At 40.6% G+C, this 14857-nt stretch overlaps 1 protein-coding gene across 7 annotated transcripts in view; it reads left to right on the forward strand.

The window, feature by feature from the left end:
• The first annotated feature begins 419 nt into the window (after positions 1–419).
• Positions 420–14857, forward strand: part of CCSER2 (coiled-coil serine rich protein 2) — a 310783-nt gene continuing 296345 nt past the window's right edge. For 6 of the 7 annotated variants that reach the window (XM_037803774.1, XM_037803768.1, XM_037803771.1 and 3 more), the window contains exon 1: positions 420–597. The gene's annotated coding sequence lies outside the window, so the exon portion shown is untranslated. Of the gene's footprint in view, positions 598–5870; positions 5933–14857 lie in introns of all 7 variants that reach the window. The other variant, XM_037803769.1, reaches the window with a different exon arrangement.

Raw genomic sequence — 14857 nt, forward strand, 5'->3', positions numbered from 1 at the left:
TATCTCATCCCAATGCTCAGCCCTTTCCTAACTTTTCAGGGTCTGGCGGTGGAGCTGACGGGTTTGACGGCAGTCAACCTGCAAATATTAGCCCAAGGGGTCGCTAAAGGTGCGGTCAGCCACGAGGTTGGCGTCACCGACCGGTCGGAGCAAACACATGACTCAGGGGACAGAGAGGCAAGGTCAGCGGAGGGGCGGGCCCTGAGGCGGGGGCGGAGCCTGGGAAAGGGAGGGGCAAGAGATCGGGGGCGGGGCCAGAGGTGGGCCGAGGCCAGAGTCGACGGCAGGGACTGTGCCGGAGGCGGGGCCTAGCCGCGTGGGGCAGGCGCCTGCGCGCGGGAGGCCCAGGGCGGGGTTGCGCGCGCGCGATGCGCGGGCCCCGAGGGCGGAGCCCGGGCGGGCGCCGGCCGGGGGAGGGGGTGCGGCGGCTCTGGAGTCAGGCGCTGCCTCAGGCCGCGGACGCGCTGCCGGCAGCTGCAGGGCGGGCGGCGGGGATGTGGCCCGCGGTTCTCGCCTCACCTTCCATCCTGGGGCCGGTTGGTCGCTAGACGGCCCGCAGCCGGGTCGAGGCCGAGGAGGCAGCGCGACCTCCGCACGGTGAGACCGAGGGCCGGGGCCGAGGTCGGGGCCGGGGCCGGCGCGGGTTGCAGCCCGGGACAGGGGGCGCGGTCCGGGTTGGAGGCCAGGGTGGCGGGGCCGAGGCGGCGGTGACGTCCTGCGCCCTCCTGGCTTCCCCCGGTTCCGGGGCGACCCCCGCGAGTAGCCGGAGTGGGCCGGCTTGGACCCGGGAGGCCGGACGCCCCCGCGGGCTGGGACCCGCACACCGGGGGCTTGGGTCGCGGTGGCTGCCGCCTTTCTCTAAGCAGAAAACCAAGCGAGCCTGAGGTACCCAATGACTTCAGAGCCAGGATGCTTGTGAGGGTTGGTAGAGGAAAGTACCGGGGTGCCCCGAATGAGTCGGATTTTTTTTTTCTTTTTTAAATTACTAGGCCAAAATAAAGACACACCCTAAAACACATCCTGTGATAAAACTTTGGTGGTCCACATCGTTGCCATAGGTACAGATGCTTCTCTCTTTCTTCCTCTCTTCTTTAGACATCTGCTATTTTTATACATACGTTTTTAATGCAGTCAGAGAAGGAGTGACTCTTTTGAGGTCACTGAGTTTGGGTTTGAATTTCAATAATGCAAATTCATCTTTGTAGACTACCCAGTCAATTAGGCTTGCTGTTGGTAGACTAGGCCTTAGCAGTCTAGAAATTACTGATGCATGGATTTTTTGATCCCAGATTGGAAGCTTGGTGTTTCATTCTTACAGGAAGATAAACTGAGCTTTAGCCTTTTAAAAATAGCCATTTAAAAAGGCATTCCCTTTCTCCTTTTTTTCCTGAGCATTAAAACATTAATGGAACCTATTAATTTTGTCAGTTTTTTTGAAGCATCATTTTTTAGACTAGCTTAAAGAGTTTTGTGGTGTTTGCTGTTCTTTAAACAAAAGGAATTAAACATATTCTCCTTTTGCAAAAGATAGTTGCAAAAGATAGGTACAAAACATGCCTAATAATCTGTAATCAATATATGGTAAGTATGTACACGTTTCTGAATGTTTTGCCAGAAGTCAATCTTTTTCTTCTCGGAATTTATAAGTTTGCCTCTCTATATATTATAGCACTTGTTTCTTATTTGGTTGCTTTCTTTAGTGTTCTCGACAATATTGACTTCAAATAATCTTTAGATAAAAATACACACATTATCAGACTCTTCTATAATTCATATGTCTTAGTTCAATATTGTGTTAATATCCCATAGTAAGAAACTGCTCGAAGCCATCCTGAGAACAAGAAACCCTCATATTTTAAATCTAATTGATTCTACCTTTCCAAATCCAGACCTGCATTTTTGTTGCCTTGATTCTACTCCTTTGACTGTATGGTAGAAGAGGGGTCTTTACTTCCATTTTAGGGGTTCTTCAGTGACTCTTCATATTGATAAAATTCAAAGTCCTTCACAGTTTCTGGTACATGTCTGCATTTCCAGTTCCATCTTCTGCCATTACTCCAGCCCTATCCATACGAGACTACTTGCAGTTCTCAGAAGATGATACCTTCCTTTGTGATTTTGTTTCTGCTGTTCCTGTTGTTGAGAATTCTGTTAAACAGCTTGACCTTTAAAACCTAACCAGAACATCACCTCTCATTTGTCCAGATACCTCGTCCCCCTTGTCTCAGATGAGAAAGTTATCCTTCTGTACAACATCCAATAGTACATTGTACCTTCCGCAGTTAGCATTTTTCAGTTGGTTGTTAATGATTTATTGATATATCTGTCCCTACCAGATTTTGTGGTTTTCTAAGGGAAGGGACCTTTGTAACTCTAGCACATGCTTTTATGTGGCACAGGTGCTCAAAAAGTACTTACTGACTTTTGAAGAATGGTCCCAGTTGTGAAGGTAGTTTTTAAGATCGGCAGAATGCTTTAGGCTCTCTCTTATCAGTAACAGAAAACTTAGAAAAGATGATTGCACAAGGGACTTTTAAATTTCCAAGAATGAAGTCAAAGTAGTTGTTGCTGGTTGGGAATGAAAATCCAGTTAGGACAGACAAAAAGAACCAACAATGCATTTATGATAGAGGACTAAAAAGGGCATGGCTATTAAGAATTGCTGCTTCATTTTGAGGTGGAGTAATTTGCCCAAAGTCACCCAGTCAGAAAGGGACAGAGCTGGGATTACAATCCAGATGTTTTGACCATCCGTGTATTTCCCTTTTGCCCCAGTTTTCTTATTGTGACTCTTAAAGATTATTTTACAGTCTGGGAGGGAGTTGTAATAGGCTTGGGTATGTATTGGGAAAGGGTCTATTAAATTAATAGAATCTTGAACTTGAAAGGAATTGACAGATTACTTGGTTCAGCTTTATTTTACCCATTGAACAACTAAAGCCCAAATAATCTTAATAATTGGACATCTGGGTTGCTTTCTATTTTTCAAGTAGTGTAGCTTGTATATAGCTGTCTGAGGTTACTGGGGATCAACTGTATCCTACTCTCCTGACGTCCCGCATGTGTATTTTTCACTACTTTGTGGAGCTTAGAGCCCTTGAGTGGCTGAGAAACATGATAATTCATTTGGGGATATAGGAGAAACCTAACCTTCCCCCTTCTACTGTGCCCAGTTGTTTTCAATGTTAGTGCTTGGGGCCCTTGATCCAAATGCTCTCTAACAAGCTCACCATATGGGGATACCATGTACAGTTACATTTTGATGGTAAAATGAGATTTTAGTATAATAAGTGTACAGCTGGCTAATGGCATGGCTAAAATTACGTGTGTGTCTAGCCTGTGTGTGAGATGAACCTATTTGATTACCCCTACACTATAGTCATGAGTGCTGGGGGGAGGAAATTGATGATTGTGGTTTCAGGCCTCTGAAAAGTCAGTTTTGAAATGTGCACTTCTTGTGGGCCTGATCAATTCCGACAGGCTTTTTATTTTATAAATTACATAATGGTCAAAAAAAAAAAAGAAATAATCAAAATAAACTTTTGATTTTTCTGTCTCATTTATTTCTTGTCATATATTTTATACTGTACATGATTTTATACTATAATCAAAACAAATGCAATGCATGAGATTTGTTTTTATATTAAATGTTTTTCTTTTTGTCATTTTCATACCTAGAAGTTATCATAAATATATTAAGTTGAGTTGCTTATTTGCATCTTAATAATTGGACATCTAGGTTGCTTTCTATTTTTCAAGTAGTGTAGCTTGTATATAGCTGTCCTTCCTTTTGCTACTTTCCTTTAGGCTAAAGTCGCAGGAGGGGGATTACAAGGTCAAAGGGTATGAAGATTTTTGACATTTAAAAAAAAAATTGCCAGCTCTATTTCTGAAAGTTTCTGTTGATTTACACTGGCTCTAGCAGAGTTTGGTTGGCCAGTTTTATCATTCTTTAAAGACATTACATTATTTTTAAAACTTTGTTTTTTAAAATTGTGTCATTTAAAAATGCTGTCTAATATCACCATCCGCCATGGAAAAGCAAGTACAGTATTTTGAATTGTTTGTCCTTTGCCCATAAACTTACTTGGATCTCCCTACTGATTTTTATTAGCACTTGACACCATAAATATATTAATCCTTTGAAATATTTTTCTGATCTTCTTTATCTTTGGTATAGGCTTTGTAATTTTTATATTATCAAAGCTATTGGTTTTTTTTTAAATTTGCAATTATGTGATTTAATTGTGAGCTCTGAGAATGTCACTCCAGTATTTGATGTATACTTTTATTTCTTCAGTTTCTAGAATTTGTTTAGCTTGTTTTGTTATATGGTGTATGTTTTTAGCAATTTAATATGCATTGAGATTTAATTGGATTTATGTGGGTTCTGTATTACAGAAAAACATGTTCCTATAAATATCTAAATGAATTTCCGTTGGTAAGCTGCTCCTTTTTTTCTTCCTGAACTTCAATAAGAAAAATGAAAAACTAAAATGTTTTTTTTTTAATAAATTAGTACTTGCTTTTATTAAATAAATTATGATAAAATTTAGACAAATCAAAAATTTTCATGAAAGCAATATTTTGGTTATTTGAAGTCTTTGTTAGCTCAGGACTAAACAGAAGGTCTTTTCTCATTTAACTCTTATTGTTAATCATTTAAAAATATGTGAAAGCAAAACCTTGGTTATCTGCTCCCTTTGTGGAATGAGGCATTCCAGATAGATAAGACAGCCCAGGATCATCGCTAACATTGATTTAGTACTGGGTTATTGCCGGTATTTGGCATGTAATTTCTTATTTCATCCTCGTAACACCCCTTTGAGGTAGGGTTTTCTAGTATCCTGATTTTGCAGATGAAAAAACTTTACAGAAGCCAAGTGACTGCCAAAGGTAATTTGGCTGGTAAGCGCTGCAACTGGAACTAAACCTAGATAGTGTGCTTGTTTTAACTGCCTGCTGTTCTACCTTCTAGTCTAGCCGAGTACTCATTTGGTGACTTTTTCAAAGGCACTATTTTGAAAGTGTATTATGTTATCCTCTCTGTTGTGCTAAGGATTTGGACTTTATCTCTTAGACATTGAAAAAATGTTAGTTGTTTCAAAGCAAGGTATTCATAGGGTAGGGGGTGTCTTTTGGGAGATGGCTGTTCTGGTAATGTAGAAAGTATATTGGATTATGTTTCTTATTGGAAGTGGTTGAAACAGGCCATATGAAGAATGACAACTTGAACTGTAAGGTGGACGTGGAGACCAGGGGATATTATGGAAAGATACAGGACTTAGTAACTGATTGAGAGTGGGAAGGTGGAGTATTGATTTGGAGGACACCGAGTGGATGGTGATGACAAATGAATATGTGCTCACAGTGATGACAAATGAATATGTGCTCACAGCACTTCGTTTTATTTCTTCCACAGCATTGGCTGTGATGTTTTGTACCTAATGTAGTGAAATCTCTGTCCCCTCCATTGGATTGTGTGCTTGTCAAGGTCAGGGACTGAGTAGAAGGCATGGATGAGCTAATGCAGGAAGAGGGCAGAGACTGAACTGGGGGTGGGAAACAGCAAAATCAAAGACTGAGTTGAGAAGGAGGAGCTCTAGAAAGTGACAGCTCTCAAGGAGGAGGGGGGAGTGTCAAGGAGAGGATAGTTTTAGCACAGAAGTTAACATAAAGGATATCACCTCAGGCTACAAACACATATCAAGTTGATGTGCTCTGATGATGGTCAGCGGTTTTATAGAGCTAAATTGTCTTTCCTTTATTACTGCCCCCCATCCCCCCCGCCCCCGCCCTGCCCCGCATACATAACTCAGAGTATCTGTGACCTCCTGCTTGTTTTGATTTCTAACCTCTGCTTGCTACAGGTGCTGATGTGGGAGCATGACTCAGCCTGTCTACGCCAACCAGTCAGAACAGCCCTTTCTTTGTAAGTGAAGTGACAGGTCATAGTACCTTAGGTATAATCTCTGAGTTTTCATCTCTTCTCTGTTGAGTAAATTGCTTTTGAATGATGCAGAGTTACTTCCTTGCCTTATAAGATTTCTGATTGGTTATTTTTTTTTTTTTTTCATCTCTTTTGTATGATTGGTTATTTTGATGTTCCAAGCCATTGGGAAGCCAGAGGATTCTTACAAGCTGACTCTATGAAAGCTGAAGATATTTACCTATTTATTTTTCCATCGTGATAAGGAGTGTTCGTTTAACAATAGTTGGATCATCTTTGAGTATGGTTGATCTTAAAAATGCCCCAAGGCCATCATTCTAAATAATTAAGAACCTCTGTTCTCCTTGTACAGTTCTGTAGTTATGCAAAGTGTAGAGGCTTGCTTTAAGTTTCCTTGGTCAGACACCAATCCTAAGTGTCAATAATAGGGGGGTTTTAGGGGTGTGGAGTTTTTCTTTTAAGAGCAGTGAAAATGTTCTAAAAATTGATTGTGGTGATGAAAGCACAACTCTGATTACACTGAGAGCCATTCATTGTACACATTGGATGGATTATATGATGTGTGAATAAAACTGCTTTAAAAAAATTTTACTTGGTCAGTTTCTTCATATGCTGTTGGTTTCTTTTGTTACCATTTGTTTCAGAGCATCCTTGCTCTTAACTCTCTGCCTTTTGTTGCCCAGTTTTCATCTGCCTAGTTTCTGTACTTGATAAGTACAATGGGAAGGGGAAAAAGAGAAATAATGTGGGTAAATACTCCTCCCTTTCCTTCCTTTCCAGAGTTGTTCCTCACACCCCACCGCTGCTTCCAGCTCTTCTCTTTGGCACAGCCTCCTGCCCGTATCTTCAGTTCTGTGTGGGAGTGGAAGAGACAAGGCACAGTTCTTAGTTCTATAGATGAGGAAGACTGGATATTGCAGGGTGTTGGTCCTTCTGAGAGTCTCTTTTTGATGTCTGGTATTGAAAAGCCCAGATGACATCTCATACCTTTGCAGATACTTTCTGTTCCTTGACAATCTACCTCTCTTTAAAATGTAAAAAAATAAATCCCAGGCCTCTTTTTTTGAATTCCCTCTCTCTCTCTCTCATGTTTCCCTTCACACCAAGGTATTAAAAATCTTTGATGGCAGAGCCCCAGAATACACTAGAGACAATGGAGGGAGGCAGACACCAGAAGGTACTTTGAATTGTTGTTGTTATCATCTTAAATGTTATTTGGTTGCAGCTTGAGTGCTTTGGGGGAAATTTGAGAGCTTTCTCTGACCATTATGTCTTGGCAGCCAGTGTTAGGGTTTGGAGTTACAAACTGCTCTGAACATCCTAGCTTAGAAAAGCAGGACCTATTCATAATAGCAATTTAAATATATAGAGTGGGCCTGCTGATGTTTTGGTCAGAGTTGGTAGGCTAACTTACAGGAAACATATCTGGCCCACGCCACCACCCCTCTTCCGAGGGTGGGGAGGCAGAGTGGCCATCTCTTTCTCCTCCTTCTTCCCTTTTATTTTTATTTTTAAAAAACCTTTTGGAAGTCTGTTCCTCATTTAATATGGTGTGGGTACAGCTAGAGTTGTGGACTTGGCCATTATTATGGCCATGCTTACGGTCAACATTTTTCTGGGTCCTGAAAAGTTGTCCTGGGTCTGGATTTTCCTTATTCATGTATTCATTCATTCAAGGCTTATACTCCGAGCATTGCTAGGAATAGTACAATGAATAAAACAAGTTTTATGCCCTTGTGGAGATTACATTCTGATGACACGATACAGAAAACAAATAAGTATGTAATATGTTAGTTACTATAGTGCTGTGGAGAAAAATAAAGCAGAGTAAGGGGGAAAGGGAATGGTCATGCAAAAGGGATATGCCTATTTTATTTAATGTGGTTGAGGAAGACCTCAATGATAAGTGGTCTTTGAGTAGAGATCTGAAAGAAGGGAGACTGATCAATGCAGATTTTAGGGGAGAGAACATTTGAGGAAGATGGCTGAAACATGCTTGGCCTGTTCCAGGAGTGGCAAGTAGGTCAGAGGAGGCCTTGAGGGAATGATTGGTAGATGATGAAATGGGGGGCGGGGGTGTCAGATCATATGCGGCCTTGCCGGCAATTATAAGGACTTTGGCTTTTATTATGAAGGCAGGAAGCCACTGGAAGGTTTTTACTTGTTTCAGATAGACCTTTCAGCTGCCATGTAGAGAATGAGAATGAGGGGTTGGGTGGGTAATGACAGTAGGAGATCATTTAGCAGGCTACGGCAGTAGTTCTGGAAGGACACGATGGTGATTTTAGGCAAGGATGGCAGCAGTGAAGGTGGTGAGAAGTACTCATATTCTGTATACATTTTGAAGGCAGAGCCAACATAATTTAATGATGGATTGGATGTGGGCTGTAGTTTTTGCACAATTGGAAGAATGGAGTTGCTATTTACTGAGATGGGGAAGACAGCAGGAGAAGCAGGTTTTAGGGGGAAATAATGCATGTTAAGTTTGAGATGCCTATTAGAAATCCAAGTGGAAATATTGTACAGGCAGCTGGGTATATATGAATCTGTAGTTCTGGTAGAGGTCTGGGCTGGAGATAAATTTTAGAGTCGTTGACATAGAGAGAGATTATTTAATGACATGAGACCGAGATAACTTGCGGGGTGAGTGTGGCTGGAAAAGTCCAAAAACTTACTCTTGGGGCCCTGCAGTGATTGTAGGTGAGAGAGAAGGGGAAACTAGCAAAGGGGACTAAGAAGAAGTACCCCACAAAGAAGGAGAGAGAATTAAGAGTGAGTGGTATCCCTAAAGCCAAGAGAAATGTTTTAAGGAGAAGGGAGTGATTAACTGTGTCAAATGCTATTAGATTGAGGACTAAGGTGTAATATGTTAGATTTAGCAATATGAAAATCACTGGGGACCTTACCAAGTTGTTTCTGATGGAGAGGGGAAAGTAAAAGCTTGACTGGAGGGGGTTTAAGATCTAACTGAAGGAGAGGAACTGGAGGCAACAAGGACAGACAGGTTTTTCAAGGAATTTGCTGTAAAGTGAAGCTGAGAAACACGGTGGTGGCTGGAGGGGAAGTGGAGTCAAGGAAATTTTTTGTTTTTTTTTTAATGGGATCTTTTCTAGCATCTTTGTTTGTAGCTGAGGGAATGACCCAATGGAGAGGAAAAAATGATGCAGGAGACAGAGGACAGTTGCTGGAGCCATGTTCTCTGAAAAGTAAATGAAATTATTTTTATTCCAATCGGTGTGCCCAAGGTCCATCATTAGCATATATGCGTCCTCGTGTATTTCCCCATTTCTTTCCAGTGAAGACAGTGAGTGGCTTATGGGAAGACATTGAAGGCCATCCTCTGTCCCCCAGTACTTTCTGGTAGAGGGTGAATTTTCATCAGTTTTAAAACTGTAGCTTTTATATAGGTAAGAAAATTGAAAAAAAAAATTTTTAGGAAATGGGTTACATGGCTTTATATTTGCTAATTTATTTTTCTTCGGTGACTTGTCCCTGTTATTGTTTTCAGCAGTTTTGTACCAAATTTAGACTGTGGTACATTCTAAATTTTGATTTGGTAATCGCTGTCTGGTATGGTAGTTTTATTCTGAAGTATCTTTTTAAAAAAGAAAAACATCTTTAAAAATTTAAGTACTTTTTAACTGAAGTACAAACGAAATACTTTTAAGGGGAAAATGCGATCGGTATTCTTTTTCCCTGCATCACCCTCTTCCTTTTTATTAATGCACCCGACCACACTTTTACTGTAATTGCTTCTGATTATTGAGTTGATGTCTAAGATGAATTTAGAATCCTGTGTTGAAAGCACATATTACAGTTACAGCACTTTATGTGCCTCTTTCTGTGGTTCATTTATGTTTGCTATAAGATAAGCATCATTGCAGTAGCTTTTGAGTCATCTCCTTTGGTCTTCCTCCAGATTTTCTTCCTTCACCATTGATCTACGCTTTTTTGGGTTTCTTTTTGGATTTCCTATACAAAGGTCTGATCTGTTCCTTTTAACTGCTTAAAAATCTTCTGTGTCTCCCTGTTGTCCACTATGCTGGTTTGGATATATTATGTCCCCCAAAACGGCAGATGTATTTAATGTTGATTAGGTTGGAATCTTTGGATTAGGTTGTTTCTGTGGAGATGTGACCCGCCCAACTGTGGGTAATACCTTTGATTAGATGATTTCCATGGAGGTGTGTCCCTGCCCATTCAGCGTGAGTCTTGATTTAATAATTGGAGTCCTATAAGAGCTCAGACAGAAGGAGCTTGCAGCTGCAGCTAAGAGAGACATTTTGGAGAGCGCCATTTTGAAATGCAACCTGGAAGCAAGCAGATGCCAGCCACGTGCCTTCCAAGCTAACAGAGGTTTTCTGGACGCCAGTGGCCTCTCTCCAGTGAAGGTACCCTATTGTTGATGCCTTAGCTTGGACAGTTTTATGGCCTTAAGACTGTAACTTTGTAAACACATAACCCCCCTTTATAAAAGTCAATCCATTTCTGGTATTTTGCATATTGGCCGCATTAGCAAACCAGAACATCCACAGAAGTTTGTTTGCCCTCTTTTTGCCTCTTGCTTACCTCCTGTCCCTGCGCTTTGCTCCAGGAGGTCTGGAATGCACCCGAGGGGATTGCAATGCACATTTCTTTCTCACCTAGGGGTGACAGGATAAAGACCAGATTCCTTAGCAGCAAACGGAAGTTATGGGCTGTCCCAGCCCTCATCTTCTGTCACAGTTCCATGATGATGTGGAACTCTTTGATGTCTCTTTGCTTTTGCCCGTATTGTTTATTTTTTGTAGAATACCATTCAACTTCTTAGCTGTCACATTAAATCAGTTCATCTTTTTAAAGGCCCAATATGTTTCTTTTCTTCCAGGAAATCTTCTAGGCATATTTTTGTCATGCCTTTTCTACTCATCCCCCATGATATTGCTTGTTGTCTCTGTCCCTGTAACATTTTGACGGTATTTTGTTGTAGTATTTGCTGTATTGTATTCTGTTTGCTTTCGTGACTGGTCTACTCTGCCCCAACACAAACTTAGTCACTCAATAAATTTTTGTTGAATGATGATTGAATAAAGCAAATAATTATTTTGGTTTTCCCATTTGGTTGGGTATTTATATCGTTTAATTTGTACAGAATATACAAATAAACAATTCATATAGCATTCTTAAAGACAGAATCATACCTCTGAATTATCTTAGGAAATGAATATTTTGTTGAATGGTTGTTCACATGAGCAAATAATGAGATTTAGTAATGATTTTATTATATATCTCAAATCTCTATTTTGGTCTGAATGTTTTTTTTTTCTCTGTGACTTCATTTTTTTCTCTTTGACATTTCTATTTAGATATTGTCCTTAGTCATCCTGCACCCTAAAACTCAGCACGTCTTAAATTCACTCCCTAAACTTGATCTCCCTCCTGCCTTCTTCATTAAGTTTTCTAGTATCATCATCTTGCAAATCATTTAGGTCTCTGTGCATTATCTTTGAACTCTTTACCTCTGTATCTAATTAGTTACTGAGTTCTATTATAATTAAGCAAGAATTTTTTCGCCACTGGGAGTAGCCCTGTCTCCTGTTCCCTTATCCCTCACTTTCCATTAGTTATCAGGTCCTGCTGTTGGAGCATCTCCTCTCCATTCCCACTGTTGTTTCCTTGTGTTAGGATCTAATTTCCCGAGTAAACCTTAGTAAAACGCCCTTTTAGAGTAAGTCTTCTGCCTGGTCCTGTGTATTCTGTATATTCTCTCTTCAGGAAATACATGTTGTTTATATCCAATAGGAATACCAAAGTTTTGGATCTGACAAACCATGGACTAATCCTTATGTATCCATTAAAGGTCAGTTTCCTAAATACCTCTATCAGATGGCACTTATGAAATAATTTTTTTACAAGAAATTTAGTTAAAGAGTAAGAAGGTGATTTATTAGGATTAGAAGGAAAAAGCAAGAAAAGGCATATAAAAAAGGGGTCTGTCTGGTGTAAGTGCCGGAAGTGATCCTATGTGACATTTTCTTAATGAGCTAGAAAAGGGATTAAAAGTTTACAAGGAAAACTTGGTTTCTCTGAGTACCCAAATTCCAGTTTAAGAGCAATTAACTACAGGAAGATCTTGAGACTCTGAGTAGACAAACATGAGCGCTTTGGTGTGGGGAAGTATAAGCCAATATATTTGAGTAATGCTGTGAAGAGATGCTGTTTAACCGTCAGCTAATACCCAGGAGAGACTCCTGATATCATTGTTTCATGTTCCTGGAAGTTACTGGCCTAGCAGGCTGACCTTACAGATGTTCACAGTACCTCCACATCATCGTGTGTTTCATAAGCACAAGTCTTTTAGTATTGAAGAATTATTTCCTGCACCCAGATACAGGAAAAGAGTAGTTCTTTAGTTTCTTCAAATCACTCGTTTTGCTAATAGTAGATCTTAGGTAGGAAAGAGTCTATATATGCAGAAGAAAGTATTTAAAACATATTAAGCATCCCTTATAATCTGAATGATTTAGCACTTTTTCCAAAATAATCTGAATGATTTAGCACTTTTTCCAAAATAATTGAATTTATATTGTTTGAGTATTTGGCAAATGTGTTACATGTATTTTTATTAGCTTTGTTGCTCTATAGTTAATCTTACTTTCTGATGAATTTAGGGGTTTATGAGGCTGGTAGTAGATTCTTACTTGGAGGTTACGTTGAGAAATCTATTTGCGTATACTCTGAATTGTAGGTATCATTTTGTTATATTGTTTTGCTTGGGGGACTGTGGGGTAGGTGGGAAGGAAAGGAAACAGGCTTCGGAGAGAGTTCTCCAGAATGGACCAAGGCAGGGTGGAGGGTGTGGCATTTTGAGCAGAGGGAATAATGTGTGCTTTCCTAAGGAGTCCAAGGAGCATAGCCTGGTCAGGGATCCTTAGGGGTTTTGGAATGGTTGAAAGGCAGGGTTTGTTGCGTAGTGGCAGGAGAGAGCAGCTGCAAATGAACCCCAAGGCTTCCGTAGCTGTACTCACTTACCAGTTGTGACAAATTATGTGATTCCTCAAAGTTTCAATTTCTGCAAATCTGCAGGATGAGAGTAATAAAATTATCTACCTTGTAGGATTGTTGTGATTTAAATGAGGTAATGCAGGTAAAGTGCTTTGCGTAGTATCTGGCACATGTTTGCTCATTAGATATCAACTGCTATGTTTTAAGACATTTGTACGTTAGAGAGCCATTGCAGGATTTTGCATTGGAGACTGACATGATCAGATTTACAATTTTGAATATTATCTCTGGGAAAGGTATAAAGAATGAGTTGAAGAGGAAGAAACTGAAAGAAGGGAATTACATCAGAAAGAACCAGAACAAGAATAAAAAATAAAAGTGAAAAAAGAACACCCAGTTCATCCCCCCATCCCACCCCATTTGTCCTTTAGTTTTTATCCCCATTTTTCTACTCATCCATACAGTAGATAAAGGGGGTGTGATCCACAAGGTCTTCACAATCACTCTGTCACCCCTTGTAATCTACATTATTATATAATTGTTTTCGGGAATCCAGACTGCTGGGTTGGAGTTTGGTAGTTTCAGGTATTTACTTCTAGCTATTCCAATACATTGAAACCTAAGAGGTGTTATCTATATAGTGCATAAGAATGTCCACCAGAGTGACCTCTCGACTCCATTTGAAATCTCTTAGCCATTGAAACTATTTCGTCTCATTTTGCACCCCCCTTTTGTTCAAGAAGATACTCTCAGTCCCATAATGCCGGGTCCACATTCATCCCTGGGAGTCATATTCTGCATTGCCAGGGAGATTTACAACCCTGGGAGTCGGGTCCCATAGAGGGGAGGGCAGTGAGTTCACCTGTCGAGATGGCTCAGTTAGAGAGAGAGAGGGCCACATCTGAGCAACAAAGAGGTACTCAGGGGGAGACTTAGGCACAATTATATGCAAGTTTAAACTCTCCTTTGCAGTAACAAGCTTCACAAGGGCAAGTCCCATGCTTGAGGGCTCAGCACATCAAACCACCAGTCCCAATGTTTGTGACAACATCAACACCAGTCCAGGTGAGGATGTCCAACACATCCACACCTTCCCCCAGATTCTCGGGGCTGGGGAGGGGGAGGCTGTAAATAGATTTTTTATTATCTGCCCAGATTACTCTGGGATGTGTCGCTTTTCACTCCAGCCTATACTAACCTACCGTATCTCACTTCCTATTCAAAGTTCCATGCAATTGTGGTGTTTGAACAAATCGACTGTAGAGTTGTACCATTTAGAAAATTTAGATCCTGTACCAAATAGATATCTCTTCCCTTGGTCTCATATGGAAGTTGAAGTTTTAAAACACAATCAGTTTCAGCCTTTACCCTTTGGCCTGGCTTGCCCTGGTCTTAACCAGACCTGCTTCATTCATATCACTAATTGAAGTCTGGGCTCTTTTTCAGCTTTTTTTTTTTTTTTTTTTAACAATGGCTGTATGCACTAATACTGACATTCATATCTGCTGAGCTCTAGCTCTGAGTTTCAGGTGTCTCAGAGATAAGCATTGTTCCAGAGACCAATCCGGTTATACGCTAGGTGATCAACATCTTAAAGTTTAGAGACAGGCATTACAATTCAGGGATAGAGGTAACTGCTGTAAGAGCTTACAATCTAGGGACTATTACAATTATTATGTCCATGTTAGGCTATGATCTAAGATTCAATTCTGAGTTTACACATTGTAGTTAGTCCATATTGGTGAGGCATTAAAGTGTTTGCCTTTATTTCTGGTGTACTTCACTCAAATACTGTGTACAGGATCCATTCACCTCGTTGTGTGTCTCACAGCTTCACTCCTTCTTGTAGTTACTCAATGTTCAACTGTGTGCGTACACCACAGTACACCATTCCATTCTTCAGTCAGTGTACCGTTAGGTCAT

Source organism: Choloepus didactylus, chromosome 15, assembly GCF_015220235.1.
Source record: "Choloepus didactylus isolate mChoDid1 chromosome 15, mChoDid1.pri, whole genome shotgun sequence".
NCBI classification, from domain to species: Eukaryota; Metazoa; Chordata; class Mammalia; order Pilosa; family Megalonychidae; genus Choloepus; species Choloepus didactylus.